The sequence below is a fragment of the Squalius cephalus genome, assembly GCF_949319135.1.
Source record: "Squalius cephalus genome assembly, chromosome: 8".
NCBI lineage: Eukaryota > Metazoa > Chordata > Actinopteri > Cypriniformes > Leuciscidae > Squalius > Squalius cephalus.
The window spans coordinates 24,282,221-24,299,968 of record NC_137129.1 but is presented as its reverse complement, the minus strand read 5'-3'; positions in this window follow the sequence as shown (position 1 = coordinate 24,299,968).

Here is a 17,748-nt window from a genome sequence, read left to right as displayed (position 1 = left end):
TCATAGACTCCGTCTGATGCTTCAAAACCCATATAGATGTCCATATATGACCTTTTGAACTTATTTGTGGTCAAAGTGTCCTCAAAATTTTTCAAACTATATAAAGTTATAGACTCTTTCTGATGATAAATCAGCTATTCAGAGGTCCCCTTTTGACCTACTGAACATATTTCTGGCCAAAGAGTCCTAAAAGATTAATACAATACATTCAGACTGATATCTTCGGATTTTATATCCTCCTGACAAAAGTCCATTTGACATAATGAATTTTTTTCTGGCCAAGGAGAATTCGAAACTTGGGCCTTCAATACATACTCGTTGACTCTTTCTGACGTCAACCATACAGAAGTCCATTTTTGACCCAAGGAATATATTTCTGGCCAAAGAGTCCTTGATCTTGGGCTTTCTATACATACTCATAGACTCCTTCTGATGCTTCATAAGCCATATATATCCATATCTGACCTTTTGAACTTATTTGTGGTCAAAGTGTCCTCAAAAATTTTCAAACTATATAAAGTTATAGAATTCTATTGATGATAAATCAGCTATTCAGAGGTCCCCTTTTAACCTCCTGAACATATTTCTGGCCAAAGAGTCCTCGATCTTGGGCTTTCTATACATACTCATAGACTCCTTCTGATGCTTCATAAGCCATATATATGTCCATATCTGACCTTTTGAACTTATTTGTGGTCAAAGTGTCCTCAAAAATTTTCAAACTATATAAAGTTATAGACTTTCTGATGATAAACCAGCTATTCAGAGGTCCCCTTTTGACCTCCTGAACATATTTCTGGCCAAAGAGTCCTAAAAGATTAATACAATACATTCAGACTGATATCTTCGGATGTTATATCCTCCTGACAAAAGTCCATATTTGACATACTGAATTTTTTTCTGGCCAAGGAGTATTCGAAACTTGGGCCTTTCTATACATACTCCTTCTGATGCTTCATAAGCCATATATATGTCCATATCTGACCTTTTGAACTTATTTGTGGTCAAAGGGTCCTCAAAATTTTTCAAACTATATAAAGTTATAGACTCCTTTTGATGATAAATCAGCTATTCAGAGGTCCCCTTTTGACCTCCTGAACATATTTCTGGCCAAAGAGTCCTAGATCATGGGCTTTCTATACATACTCATAGACTCCTTCTGATGCTTCATAAGCCATATAGATGTCCATATCTGACCTTTTGAACTTATTTGTAGTCAAAGTGTCCTCAAAATTTTTCAAACTATATAAAGTTATAGAATCCTTTTTATGATAAATCAGCTATTCAGAGGTCCCCTTTTGACCTCCTGAACATATTTCTGGCCAAAGAGTCCTCGATCTTGGGCTTTCTATACATACTCATAGACTTCTTCTGATGCTTCATAAGCCATATAGATGTCCATATCTGACCTTTTTAACTTATTTGTGGTCAAAGTGTCCTCAAAATTTTTCAAACTATATAAAGTTATAGAATCCTTTTGATGATAAATCAGCTATTCAGAGGTCCCCTTTTGACCTACTGAACATATTTCTGGCCAAAGAGTCCTAAAAGATTAATACAATACATTCAGACTGATATCTTCGGATGTTATATCCTCCTGACAAAAGTCAATATTTGACACACTGAATTTTTTTCTGGCCAAGGAGTATTCGAAACTAGGGCTTTCTATACATACTCCTTCTGATGCTTCATAAGCCATATATATGTCCATATCTGACCTTTTGAACTTATTTGTGGTCAAAGGGTCCTCAAAATGTTTTAAACTATATAAAGTTATAGAATTCTTTTTGAAAAATTTTGACGACAATTTGACCACAAATAAGTTCAAAAAGTCAGATATGGACATCTATATGGCTTATGAAGCATCAGAAGGAGTCTATGAGTATGTATAGAAAGCCCAAGATCGAGGTCTCTTTGGCCAGAAATATGTTCAGGACGTCAAAAGGGGACGTCTGAATAGCTGATCTATCATCAAAAGGATTCTATAACTTTATATAGTGTGAAAAATTTTGAGGATACTTTGACCACAAATAAGTTCAAAAGGTCAGATATGGACATCTATATGGCTTGTGATGCATCAGAAGGAGTCTATGAGTATGTATAGAAAGCCCTATATCGAGGACTCTTTGGCCAGAAATATGTTAAGGAGGTCAAAAAGGGACCTCTGAATAGCTGATTTATCATCGAAAGAATCTATAACTTTATATAGTTTGAAAAATTTTGAGGACACTTTGACCACAAATAAGTTCAAAAGGTCAGATATGGACATCTATATGGCTTATGATGCATCAGAAGGAGTCTATGAGCATGTATAGAAAGCCCAAGATCGAGGAATCTTTGGCCAGAAATATGTTCAAGAGGTCAAAACCTCTGAATAGCTGATTTATCATCAAAAGAATTCTATAACTTTATATAGTTTGAAAAATTTTGAGGACACTTTCACCACAAATAAGTTCAAAAGGTCAGATATGGACATCTATATGGCTTATGATGCATCACAAGGAGTCTATGAGTATGCATAGAAAGCCCAAGATCGAGGACTCTTTGGCCAGAAATATGTTCAGGAGGTCAAAACCTCTGAATAGCTGATTTATCATCAAAAGGATTCTATAACTTTATATACACTGTAAAAAATTTCTAACCCTCCCAAATCAAAAATTTCAAGTGACCGATAACATCTCATTTTTTCACTTGGCCCAAGTGAAATTCTTTAAATTATCAAATTAAATTAACAGATTTTCACTTGGGCCAATTGAAATTTACAGAATTTCACTTGGGCCAATTGAAAAATTTAGATGTTATCGGTCACTTGAAATTTTTGATTTGGGAGGGTTAGAAATTTTTTACAGTGTAGTTTGAAAAATTTTGAGGACACTTTGACCACAAATAAGTTCAAAAGGTCAGATATGGACATATATAATGCTTATGAAGCATCAGAAGGAGTATGTATAGAAAGACCAAGTTTCGAATACTCCTTGGGGACCTCTGAATAGCTGATTTATCATCAGAAAGAGTCTATAACTTTATATAGTTTGAAAAATTTTGAGGACCCTTGACCAGAAATAAGTTCAAATGATCAGATATGGAAATCTATATGGGTTTTGAAGCATCAGAGGTAGTCTATGAGTATATATAGAAAGCCCAAGATCGAGGACTCTTTGGCCAGAAATATGTTCAGGAGTTCAAAAGGGGACCCATGTATAGCTGATTTATCATCAAAAGGAGTCTATAACTTTATATAGTTTGAAACATTTTGAGGACACTTTGACCACAAATAAGTTCAAAAGGTCAGATATGGACATCTATATGGCTTATGAAGCATCAGAAGGCCATATGATGCTTATGAAAGCCATATAGATGTCTTTTGAAGCGTCAGAGGGAGTCTATGAGTATATATATAAAGCCCAAGATCGAGGACTCTTTGGCCAAAAATATGTTCAGGAGGTCAAAACCTCTGAATAGCTGATTTTATCATCAAAAGAATTCTATAACTTTATATAGTTTGAAAAATTTTGAGGAGACATTGACCACAAATAAGTTCAAAAGGTCAGATATGGACATCTATATGGCTTATGAAGCATCAGAAGGAGTCTATGAGTATGTATAGAAAGCCCAAGACATCTATATGGCTTTTGAAGCATCAGAGGGAGTCTATGAGTATATATAGGAAGCCCAAGATCGAGGACTCTTTGGCCAGAAATATGTTCAGGAGGTCAAAACCTCTGAATAGCTGATTTATCATCAAAAGGATTCGATAACTTTATATAGTTTGAAAAATTTTGAAGACACTTTGACCACAAATAAGTTCAAAAGGTCAGATATGGACATATATATATGGCTTATGAAGCATCAGAAGGAGTCTATGGGTATGTATAGAAAGCCCAAGACATCTATATGGCTTTTGAAGCATCAGAGGGAGTCTATGAGTATATATAGAAATCCCAAGATCGAGGACTCTTTGGCGAGAAATATGTTCAGGAGGTCAAAAGGGGACCTCTGAATAGCTGATTTATCATCAAAAGAATTCTATAACTTTATATAGTTTGAAAAATTTTGAGGACACTTTGACCACAAATAAGTTCAAAAGGTCAGATATGGACATCTATATGGCTTATGAAGCATCAGAAGGAGTCTATGAGTATGTATAGAAAGCCCAATATCGAGGACTCTTTGGCCAGAAATATGTTCAGAAGGTCAAAAGGGGACCTCTGAATAGCAAAAGGAGTCTATAACTTTATATAGTTTGAAAAATTTTGAGGACACTTTGACCACAAATAAGTTCAAAAGGTCAGATATGGACACATATATATGGCTTATGAAGCATCAGAAGGAGTCTATGAGTATGTATAGAAAGCCCAAGACATCTATATGGCTTTTGAAGCATCAGAAGGAGTCTATGAGTATGTATAGAAAGCCCAAGATCGAGGACTCTTTGGCCAGAAATATGTTCAGGAGGTCAAAAGGGGACCTCTGAATAGCTGATTTATCATCAAAAGGATTCTATAACTTTATATAGTTTGAAAAATTTTGAGGACACTTTGACTACAAATAAGTTCAATATGTCAGATATGGACATATATATGGCTTATGAAGCAACAGAAGGAGTCCATGAGTATGTATAGAAAGCCCAAGATCGAGGACTCTTTGGCCAGAAATATATTCCTTGGGTCAAAAATGGACTTCTGTCTGGTTGACCTAACATCAGAAAGAGTCAACGAGTATGTATAGAAAGCCCAAGTTTCGAATACTCCTTGGCCAGAAAAAAATTCAGTATGTCAAATGGACTTTTGTCAGGAGGATATAACATCCGAAGATATCAGTCTGAATGTATTGTATTAATCTTTTAGGACTCTTTGGCCAGAAATATGTCCAGTAGGTCAAAAGGGGACCTCTGAATAGCTGATTTATCATCAGAAAGAGTCTATAACTTTATATAGTTTGAAAAATTTTGAGGACCCTTGACCAGAAATAAGTTCAAATGATCAGATATGGACATCTATATGGGGTTTGAAGCATCAGAGGGTGTCCATGAGTATATATAGGAAGCCCAAGATCGAGGACTCTTTGGCGAGAAATATGTTCAGGAGGTCAAAAGGGGACCTCTGAATAGCTGATTATCATCAAAAGAATTCTATAACTTTATATAGTTTGAAAAATTTTGAGGACAATTTGACCACAAATAAGTTCAAAAGGTCAGATATGGACATCTATATGGCTTATGATGCATTAGAAGGAGTCTATGAGTATGTATAGAAAGCCCAATATGGAGGACTCTTTGGCTAGAAATATGTTCAGGAGGTCAAAAGGGGACCTCTGAATAGCAAAAGGAGTCTATAACTTTATATAGTTTGAAAAATTTTGAGGACACTTTGACCACAAATAAGTTCAAAAGGTCAGATATGGACATCTATATGGCTTATGAAGCATCAGAAGGAGTCTATGAGTATGTATAGAAAGCCCAAGATCGAGGACTCTTTGGCCAGAAATATGTTCAGGAGGTCAAAAGGGGACCTCTGAATAGCTGATTTATCATCAAAAGAATTCTATAACTTTATATAGTTTGAAAAATTTTGAGGACACTTTGACCACAAATAAGTTCAAAAGGTCAGATATGGACATCTATATGGCTTATGAAGCATCAGAAGGAGTCTATGAGTATGTATAGAAAGCCCAAGACATCTATATGGCTTTTGAAGCATCAGAGGGAGTCTATGAGTATATATAGGAAGCCCAAGATCGAGGACTCTTTGGCCAGAAATATGTTCAGGAGGTCAAAAGGGGACCTCTGAATAGCTGATTATCATCAAAAGAATTCTATAACTTTATATAGTTTGAAAAATTTTGAGGACAATTTGACCACAAATAAGTTCAAAAGGTCAGATATGGACATCTATATGGCTTATGATGCATCAGAAGGAGTCTATGAGTATGTATAGAAAGCCCAATATGGAGGACTCTTTGGCTAGAAATATGTTCAGGAGGTCAAAAGGGGACCTCTGAATAGCAAAAGGAGTCTATAACTTTATATAGTTTGAAAAATTTTGAGGACACTTTGACCACAAATAAGTTCAAAAGGTCAGATATGGACATCTATATGGCTTATGAAGCATCAGAAGGAGTCTATGAGTATGTATAGAAAGCCCAAGATCGAGGACTCTTTGTCCAGAAATATGTTCAGGAGGTCAAAAGTGGACCTCTGAATAGCTGATTTATCATCAAAAGGATTCTATAACTTTATATAATTTGAAAAATTTTGAGGACACTTTGACCAGAAATAAGTTCAAAAGGTCAGATATGGATATCTATATGGCTTATGAAGCATCAGAAGGAGTCTATGAGTATGTATAGAAAGCCCAAGATCGAGGACTCTTTGGCCAGAAATATATTCAGGAAGTCAAAAGGGGACCTCTGAATAGCTGATTTATCATAAAAACAATTCTATAACTTTATATAGTTTGAATAATTTTGAGGACACTTTGACTACAAATAAGTTCAAAAGGCACATATATATGGCTTATGAAGCAACAGAAGGAGTCTATGAGTATGTATAGAAAGCCCAAGATCGAGGACTCTTTGGCCAGAAATATATTCCTTGGGTCAAAAATGGACTTCTGTCTGGTTGACCTAACATCAGAAAGAGTCAACGAGTATGTATAGAAAGCCCAAGTTTCGAATACTCCTTGGCCAGAAAAAAATTCAGTATGTCAAATGGACTTTTGTCAGGAGGATATAACATCCGAAGATATCAGTCTGAATGTATTGTATTAATCTTTTAGGACTCTTTGGCCAGAAATATGTCCAGTAGGTCAAAAGGGGACCTCTGAATAGCTGATTTATCATCAGAAAGAGTCTATAACTTTATATAGCTTGAAAAATTTTGAGGACCCTTGACCAGAAATAAGTTCAAATGATCAGATATGGACATCTATATGGGTTTTGAAGCATCAGAGGGTGTCCATGAGTATATATAGAAAGCCCAAGATCGAGGACTCTTTGGCCAGAAATATGTTCAGCAGTTCAATAGGGGACCCATGTATAGCTGATTTATCATCAAAAGGAGTCTATAACTTTATATAGTTTGCAAAATTTTGAGGACACTTTGACCACAAATAAGTTCAAAAGGTCAGATATGGACATATATATGGCTTATGAAGCATCAGAAGGATTATGTATAGAAAACCCAAGTTTCGAATACTCCTTGGCCAGAAAAAAATCAGTATGTCAAATATGGATTTATGTCAGGAGGATATAGAATCCGAAGATATCAGTCTGAAGATATCAGTATTAATCTTTTAGGACTCTTTGGCCAGAAATATGTTCAGTAGGTCACAAGGGGACCTCTGAATTGCTGATTTATCATCAGAAAGAATCAATAACTTTATATAGTTTGAAAACTTTTGAGGACCCTTTGACCAGAAATAAGTTCAAAAGGTCAGATATGGACATCTATATGGCTTTTGAAGCATCAGAGGGAGTCTACGAGTACATATAGAAAGCCCAAGATCGAGGACTCTTTGGCCAGAAATATGTTCAGGAGATCAAAAGGGGACCTCTGAATAGCTGATTTATCATCAAAAGGAGTCTATAACTTTATATAGTTGAAAAATTTTGAGGACACTTTGACCACAAATAAGTTCAAAAGGTCAGATATGGACATCTATATGGCTTATGAAGCATCAGAAGGAGTCTATGAGTATGTATAGAAAGCCCAAGATCGAGGACTCTTTGGCCAGAAATATGTTCAGGAGGTCAAAACCTCTGAATAGCTGATTTATCATCAAAAGGATTCTATAACTTCATATAGTTTGAAAAATTTTGAGGACACTTTGACCACAAATAAGTTCAAAAGGTCAGATATGGACATCTGTATGGCTTATGAAGCATCAGAAGGAGTCTATGAGTATGTATAGAAAGCCCAAGGTCGAGGACTCTTTGGCCAGAAATATATTCCTTGGGTCAACAATGGACTTCTGTATGGTTGATGTAACATCAGAAAGAGTCAACGAGTATATATGGAAAAGTCAAGTTTCGAGTACTCCTTGGCCAGAAAAATATTAAGTATGTCAAATATGGACTTTTGTCAGGATGATATAACATCCGAAGATATCAGTCTGAATGTATTGTATTAATCTTTTAGGACTCTTTGGAAAAAATTATGTTCAGGAGGTCAAAAGAGGACCTCTGAATAGCTGATTTATCATCAAAAGGATTCTATAACTTTATATAGTTTGAAAAATTTTGAGGACACTTTGACCACAAATAAGTTCAAAAGGTCAGATATGGACATCTATATGGCTTATGAAGCATCAGAAGGAGTCTAGGAGTATGTCAATATGTTCAGAAGGTCAAAAGGGGACCTCTGAATAGCTGATTTATCATCAAAAGGATTCTATAACTTTATATAGTTTGAAAATTTTTGAGGACACTTTGACCACAAATAAGTTCAAAAGGTCAGATATGGACAACTATATGGCTTATGAAGCATCAGAAGGAGTCTATGAGTATGTATAGACAGCCCAAGATCGAGGACTCTTTGGCCAGAAATATGTTTAGGAGGTCAATAGGGGACCTCTGTATAGCTGATTTATCATCAAAAGCAGTCTATAACTTTATATAGTTTGAAAAATTTTGAGGACACTTTGACCACAAATAAGTTCAAAAGGTCAGATATGGACATCTATATGGCTTATGAAATATCAAAAGTATTCTATGAGTATTTATAGAAAGCCCAAGATCGACTCTTTGTCCAGAAATATTTTCAGGTGGTCAATTATGGACTTCTGTAAGGCTGATTTAACATCAGAAGTTTATAATAGTAAAAAACATTTTGAGGATTCTTTGGCCAAAAATATGTTCAATTGGTCCTATATGGACTACAGTCTGGCTGATATAACATCATGAGAAGTCTGTATAGTAGGAGAAATATATATAGTAAGGTAAATGTTCAAGGTCTCTGGCCAGAAATATGTTCAGAATGTTAAATATGGACTTCTGTATGGCTGAGTTAACATCAGAAGGAGTCTGTATTCGTTTATTGTAGACAACATCCTTTTGAGAACTCTTTTGTCAATGATTTATTATCAGAAGGAGACTATAACTTTATATAGTTTGAAAATTTTTGAGAACACTTTGACCAGAAATAAGTTCAAAAGGTAAGCCATACGCCATATAGATATCCATATCTGTATGGATATCTAGATGGCTTATCAAGCATCAGGAGTCAATGATGTATGTATAGAAATCGAGGACTCTTTGGCCAGAAATATGTTACTTTGGTCAAATATGGATTTCGGTATGGCTGGATCAGGAGTCGAAGAGTATGTATAGAAAGATAACATCAGCTGACTGAATGTATAAGTAGATTAATTAATGTGCAGTAAAGGAAAATCATTGCACTGGCTTTTGCTTTACAATGGACACAATTAACTCATTCCGTTGGACAACGATAGAATGCACTGAAGAATAAACATATAGATAATGCACTTTTCGCATTGCATTGCACACCAGAACTAACTCCTTCCCATGTTCATGAAAGAGATAACATTTATGTTGTTGCACTGCATTGCACAAACGATCTAACGTTGTCCACTGAACAATAACATATAGGCTATGCACTTCTTGGCTTGCATTGCATTGCATTGCACACTACAACTAATTCATTCCCATGTTCATTAAAGAGATAACATATGTTGTTGCATTGCACAAACGATCTATCGTTGTGCCTCATTGAAGAAAAACATATGCACTTTTATCCCTGCATTGCACACCAGAACTAACTCCTTCCCATGTTCATTAAAGAGATAACATCTGTTGTTGCACAAACGATCTAACGTTGTGCAATGAAGAGTAACATAGGCCATGCACTTTTTGCATTGCATTGCATTGCACACCAGATCAAACTCCTTCCCATGTTCAGTAAAGAGATAATATGTTGCATTGCATTGCACAAACGATCTAACGTTGTGCATTGAAGAATAACATACAGGCTAAATGCATGCATTGTATTGCATTGCACACCCGAACTAACTCCTTCACATGTTCATTAAAGAGATAACATATGTTATGCAACATTGCATTGCTTTGCACAAACGATCTAACGATGTGCACTGAAGAATAACATTTATGCACTTTTTGCATTGCATTGCACACCAGAACTAACTCCTTCCCATGTTCATTAAAGAGATAATATTTTGCATTGCATTGCACAAAACGATAGTTTGTCTCAACGATCAATGTTGTGCATTAAAGAATAACATACAGGCTAAATGCATGCATTGTATATTGCATTGCACACCAGAACTAACTCCTTCCCATGTTCATTAAAAAGATAACACATGTTGCATTGCATTGCATTGCCATTGCATTGCAGAAACGATCTAACGTTGTGCACTGAAGAATAACATTTAGGGTATGCACTTTTGGCATTGCATTGCATTGCACACCAGATCTTACTCCTTCAAATGTTTATTAAAGAGATAACATAGGCCATGCACTTTTTGAATTGCATTGCACATTAGAACTAACTCCTTCAAATGTTCATTGAAGAGATAACATTTTGCATTGCATTGCACAAACGATCTAACGTTGTGCATTGAAGAGAAACATAGACCATGCACTTTTTGCATTGCATTGAATTACACACCAGAACTAACTCTTTCCCATGTTCACTAAAGAGATAACATGTTGCATTGCACTGCATTGCATTGCAGAAACGATCTAATGTTGTGCACTGAATAATAACATTTATGCACTTTTTGCATTGCATTGCATTTGCACACCAGAACTCACTCCTTTAAATGTTAGAAAAGTTAGTTATGTGTGCAATGCAATGCAAAAAGTGAATAGCCAATGTTACTCTTCAATGCAAAATCGTACTGAATACATACTGAATCGTTTGTGCATAACATATGTTATCTCTTTAATGAACATGGGAAGGAGTTAGTTCGGGTGTGCAATGCAATACATTTAGCCTATATGTTATTCTTCAATGCACAACGTTATGCAATGCACAATGCAATGCAAAATGTTATCTCTTTAATAAGCATTTGATCTGAGTTAGTTCTGGTGTGCAATGCAATGCAATGCAAAAAGTGCATAAATGTTATTCAGTGCACAGCGTTAAATCGTTTGTGCAAAGCAATGCAATGTTGCATAACATATGTTATCTTTTTAATGAACATGGGAAGGAGTTAGTTCGGCTGTACATGCAACACAATCCATGCATTTAGCTATGTCAACTATGTCATTCTTCAATGCACAACGTTAGATCGTTTGTGCAATGCAATGCAACATGTTATCTCTTTAATAAACATGGGAAGTAGTTAGTTCTGGAGTGCAATGCAATGCAATGCAAAAAATGCATGGCCTATGTTACTCTTCAATGCACAACGTTAGATCGTTTGTGCAATGCAATGCAAAATGTTATCTCTTTAATAAACATGGGAAGTAGTTAGTTCTGGAGTGCAATGCAATGCAATGCAAAAAGGGCATAGCCTATATGTTATTCTTCAGTGCACAGCGTTAGATCGTTTGTGCAAAACAATGAAATGTTGCATAACATATGTTATCTCTTCAATGAACATGGGAACGAGTTAGTTCGGGTGTGCAATGGCAATACAATGCATGCATTTAGCCTATATGTTATTCTTCAATGCACAACGTTAGATCGTTTGTGCAAAGCAATATAATGTTGCATAACATATGTTCTGGTGTGCAATGCAATACAATGCAAAAAGTGCATAAATATTCTTCAGTGCACAACGTTAGATCGTTTCTGCAAAACAATGAAATGTTGCATAACATATGTTATCTCTTTTATGAACATGGGAAGTAGTTAGTTCGGGTGTGCAATGCAATACAATGCATGCATTTAGCCTATATGTTATTCTTCAATGCACAACGTTATGCAATGCACAATGCAATGCAAAATGTTATCTCTTTAATAAGCATTTGATCTGAGTTAGTTCTGGTGAGCAATGCAATGCAATGCAAAAAAAAATGAATGTTATTCAGTGCACAGCGTTAAATCGTTTGTGCAAAGCAATGCAATGTTGCATAACATATGTTATCTTTTTAATGAACATGGGAAGGAGTTAGTTCGGCTGTACATGCAACACAATCCATGCATTTAGCTGTCAACTATGTCATTCTTCAATGCACAACGTTAGATCGTTTGTGCAATGCAATGCAACATGTTATCTCTTTAATAAACATTTGAAGGAGTTAGTTCTTGTGTGCAATGCAATGCAAAGCAATGCAAGAAATGCATGGCCTATGTTACTCTTCAATGCACAACGTTAGATCGTTTGTGCAATGCAATGCAAAATGTTATCTCTTTAATAAACATGGGAAGTAGTTAGTTCTGGAGTGCAATGCAATGCAATGCAAAAAGTGCATAGCATAGCCTATATGTTATTCTTCAGTGCACAGCGTTAGATCGTTTGTGCAATGCAATGCAATGCAACATGTTATCCCTTTAATGAACATGGGAAGGAGTTAGTTCTACTGTGCAATGCAATGCAAAGCAAAAAGTGAATAGCCTATGTTACTCTTCAATGCACAACGTTAGATCGTTTGTGCAAAACAATGAAATGTTGCATAACATATGTTATCTCTTCAATGAACATGGGAACGAGTTAGTTCGGGTGTGCAATGCAATACAATGCATGCATTTAGCCTATATGTTATTCTTCAATGCACAACGTTAGATCGTTTGTGCAATGCAATGCAAAATGTTATCTTTTTAATAAACATTTGAAGGAGTTAGTTCTGGTGTGCAATGCAATGCAAAAAATGCATAAATGTTATTCTTTAGTGCACAGTGTTAGATCGTTTGTGCAAAGCAATATAATGTTGCATAACATATGTTATCGTTTGTGCAATGCAATACAACATCATTGCACCTTATTTCTTTAAAGAAAATGGGAATGATTTAGTTCTGGTGTGCAATGCAATGCAAGAATTGCATAGCCTATATTATTCTTCAGTGCACAGCGTTAGATCGTTTGTGCAATGCAATGCAATGCAACATGTTATCCCTTTAATGAACATGGGAAGGAGTTAGTTCTGCTGTGCAATGCAATGCAAAGCAAAAAGTGAATAGCCTATGTTACTCTTCAATGCACAACGTTAGATCGTTTGTGCAAAACAATGAAATGTTGCATAACATATGTTATCTCTTCAATGAACATGGGAACGAGTTAGTTCGGGTGTGCAATGCAATACAATGCATGCATTTAGCCTATATGTTATTCTTTAATGCACAACGTTAGATCGTTTGTGCAATGCAATGCAAAATGTTATCTTTTTAATAAACATTTGAAGGAGTTAGTTCTGGTGTGCAATGCAATGCAAAAAATGCATAAATGTTATTCTTTAGTGCACAGTGTTAGATCGTTTGTGCAAAGCAATATAATGTTGCATAACATATGTTATCGTTTGTGCAATGCAATACAACATCATTGCACCTTATTTCTTTAAAGAAAATGGGAATGATTTAGTTCTGGTGTGCAATGCAATGAAAGAATTGCATAGCCTATATTATTCTTCAATGCACAACGTTAGATCGTTTGTGCAGTGCAAAATGTTATCTCTTTAATAAACATTTGAAGGAGTTAGTTCTGGTGTGCAATGCAATACAATGCAAAAAGTGTATAAATATTCTTCAGTGCACAACGTTAGATCGTTTCTGCAAAACAATGAAATGTTGCATAACATATGTTATCCCTTTAATGAACATGGGAAGGAGTTAGTTCTGGTGTGCAATGCATAAGGTGCATAGCCTGTATGTTATTCTTCAATGCACAACGTAAGATCGTTTTTGCAATGCAATGCAACAACAAAACTTATCTCTTTAATGAACATGGGAATGAATTAGATCTACTGTGCAATGCAATGCAATCCGAGAAGTGCATAGCCTATATGTTATTGTTCAGTGGACAACGTTAGATCCTTTGTGCAATGCATAAATGTTATATCTTTAATGAACATGGGAAGGAGTTAGTTCTGGTGTGCAATGCAATGCGAAAAGTGCTTCATCTATATGTTTATTCTTCAGTGCATTCTAACGTTGCCCAACGATAGAATGCACTGAAGAATAAACATATAGATAAAGCACTTTTCGCATTGCATTTCACACCAGAACTAACTCCTATAATTGTGTCCATTGTAAAGCAACAGCTAGTGCAATGATTTTCCTTCACTGCACATTAACCTACTTATTACATTCAGTCAACTGATGTTAACTTTCTATACATACTCTTCGACTCCTGATGTACGTAAGTACATGTTTGACCAAAGTAACATATTTCTGGCCAAACAGTCCTCGATTTCTATACATACTCATTGACTCCTGATGCTTCATAAGCCAATATATATATCCATACAGATATGGCTTATGGCTTACCTTTTGAAATTATTTCTGCTCAAAGGGTCCTCAAAATGTTTCAAACTATATAAAGTTATAGAATTCTTTTGATGATAAATCAGCTATTCAGAGGTCCCCTTTTGACCTCCTGAACATATTTCTGGCCAAAGAGTCCTCGATCTTGGGCTTTCTATATATACTCATAGACTCCCTCTGATGCTTCAAAAGCCATATAGATGTCCATATCTGACCTCCTGAACTTATTTGTGGTCAAAGTGTCCTCAAAATTTTTCAAACTATATAAAGTTATAGAATTCTTTTGATGATAAATCAGCTATTCAGAGGTCCCCTTTTGACCTACTGGACATATTTCTGGTCAAAGAGTCCTGAAAGATTAATACAATACATTCAGACTGATATCTTCTGATGTTATATCCTCCTGACAAAAGTCCATTTGACATACTGAATTTTTTTCTGGCCCAAGGAGTATTCGAAACTTGGGCTTTCTATACATACTCGTTGACTCTTTCTGATGTTAGGTCAACCAGACAGAAGTCCATTTTTGACCCAAGGAATATATTTCTGGCCAAAGAGTCCTCGATCTTGGGCTTTCTATATATACTCATAGACTCCCTCTGATGCTTCATAAGCCATATATATGTCCATATCTGACCTTTTGAACTTATTTGTAGTCAAAGTGTCCTCAAAATTTTTCAAACTATATTAAGGTTATAGAATTCTTTTTATGATAAATCAGCTATTCAGAGGTCCCCTTTTGACCTCCTGAACATATTTCTGGCCAAAGAGTCCTCGATATTGGGCTTTCTATACATACTCATAGACTCCTTCTGATGCATCTTAAGCCATATATATGTCCATATCTGACCTTTTGAACTTATTTGTGGTCAAAGTGTCCTCAAAATTTTTCAAACTATATAAAGTTATAAAATTCTTTTGATGATAAATCAGCTATTCAGAGGTCCCCTTTTGACCTCCTGAACATATTTCTGGCCAAAGAGTCCTCGATATTGGGCTTTCTATACATACTCATAGACTCCCTCTGATGCTTCAAAAGCCATATAGATGTCTTGGGCTTTCTATACATACTCATAGACTCCTTCTGATGCATCTTAAGCCATATAGATGTCCATATCTGACCTTTTGAACTTATTTGTGGTCAAAGTGTCCTCAAAATTTTTCAAACTATATAAAGTTATAAAATTCTTTTGATGATAAATCAGCTATTCAGAGGTCCCCTTTTGACCTCCTGAACATATTTCTGGCCAAAGAGTCCTCGATCTTGGGCTTTCTATACATACTCATAGACTCCTTCTGATGCTTCATAAGCCATATAGATGTCCATATCTGACCTTTTGAACTTATTTGTGGTCAAAGTGTCCTCAAAATTTTTCAAACTATATAAAGTTATAGACTCCTTTTGCTATTCAGAGGTCCCCTTTTGACCTCCTGAACATATTTCTGGCCAAAGAGTCCTCGATCTTGGGCTTTCTATACATACTCATAGACTACTTCTGATGCGTCATAAGCCATATAGATGTCCATATCTGACCTTTTGAACTTATTTGTGGTCAAAGTGTCCTCAAAATTTTTCAAACTATATAAAGTTATAGACTCCTTTTGCTATTCAGAGGTCCCCTTTTGACCTCCTCGATTTAGAGTCCTCGATCTTGGGCTTTCTATACATACTCATAGACTCCTTCTGATGCTTCATAAGCCATATAGATGTCCATATCTGACCTTTTGAACTTATTTGTGGTCAAAGTGTCCTCAAAATTTTTGAAACTATATAAAGTTATAGACTCCTTTTGCTATTCAGAGGTCCCCTTTTGACCTCCTGAACATATTTCTGGCCAAAGAGTCCTCGATCTTGGGCTTTCTATACATACTCATAGACTACTTCTGATGCGTCATAAGCCATATAGATGTCCATATCTGACCTTTTGAACTTATTTGTGGTCAAAGTGTCCTCAAAATTTTTCAAACTATATAAAGTTATAGAATTCTTTTGATGATAAATCAGCTATTCAGAGGTCCCCTTTTGACCTCCTGAACATATTTCTCGCCAAAGAGTCCTCGATCTTGGGATTCCTATATATACTCATAGACTCCCTCTGATGCTTCAAAAGCCATATAGATGTCTTGGGCTTTCTATACATACTCATAGACTCCTTCTGATGCATCTTAAGCCATATAGATGTCCATATCTGACCTTTTGAACTTATTTGTGGTCAAAGTGTCCTCAAAATATTTCAAACTATATAAAGTTATAGACTCCTTTTGCTATTCAGAGGTCCCCTTTTGACCTCCTGAACATATTTCTGGCCAAAGAGTCCTCGATATTGGGCTTTCTATACATACTCATAGACTCCTTCTGATGCTTCATAAGCCATATAGATGTCCATATCTGACCTATTGAACTTATTTGTGGTCAAAGTGTCCTCAAAATTTTTCAAACTATATAAAGTTATAGAATTCTTTTGATGATAAATCAGCTATTCAGAGGTCCCCTTTTGACCTCCTGAACATATTTCTGGCCAAAGAGTCCTCGATCTTGGGCTTTCTATACATACTCATAGACTCCTTCTGACGCTTCATAAGCCATATAGATTTCCATATCTGACCTTTTGAACTTATTTGTGGTCAAAGTGTCCTCAAAATTTTTCAAACTATATAAAGTTATAGAATTCTTTTGATGATAAATCAGCTATTCAGAGGTCCCCTTTTGACCTCCTGAACATATTTCTCGCCAAAGAGTCCTCGATCTTGGGCTTCCTATATATACTCATAGACTCCCTCTGATGCTTCAAAAGCCATATAGATGTCTTGGGCTTTCTATACATACTCATAGACTTGTTCTGATGCTTAATAAGCCATATATATATATGTCCATATCTGACCTTTTGAACTTATTTGTGGTCAAAGTGTCCTCAAAATTTTTCAAACTATATAAAGTTATTAAATTCTTTTGATGATAAATCAGCTATTCAGAGGTCCCCTTTTGACCTCCTGAACATATTTCTCGCCAAAGTGTCGAGAAATATATAGATGTCCATATCTGACCTTTTGAACTTATTTGTGGTCAAATTGTCCTCAAAAAGTTTCAAACTATATAAAGTTATAGACTCCTTTTGATGATAAATCAGTATTTCATGGGGCCCCTTTTGACCTCCTGAACATATTTCTGGCCAAAGAGTCCTCGATCTTGGGCTTTCTATATATACTCAAAGACTCCCTCTGATGCTTCAAAATCCATATAGATGTCCATATCTGACCTTTTGAACTTATTTGTGGTCAAAGTGTCCTCAAAATTTTTCAAACTATATAAAGTTATAGAATTCTATTGATGATAAATCAGCTATTCA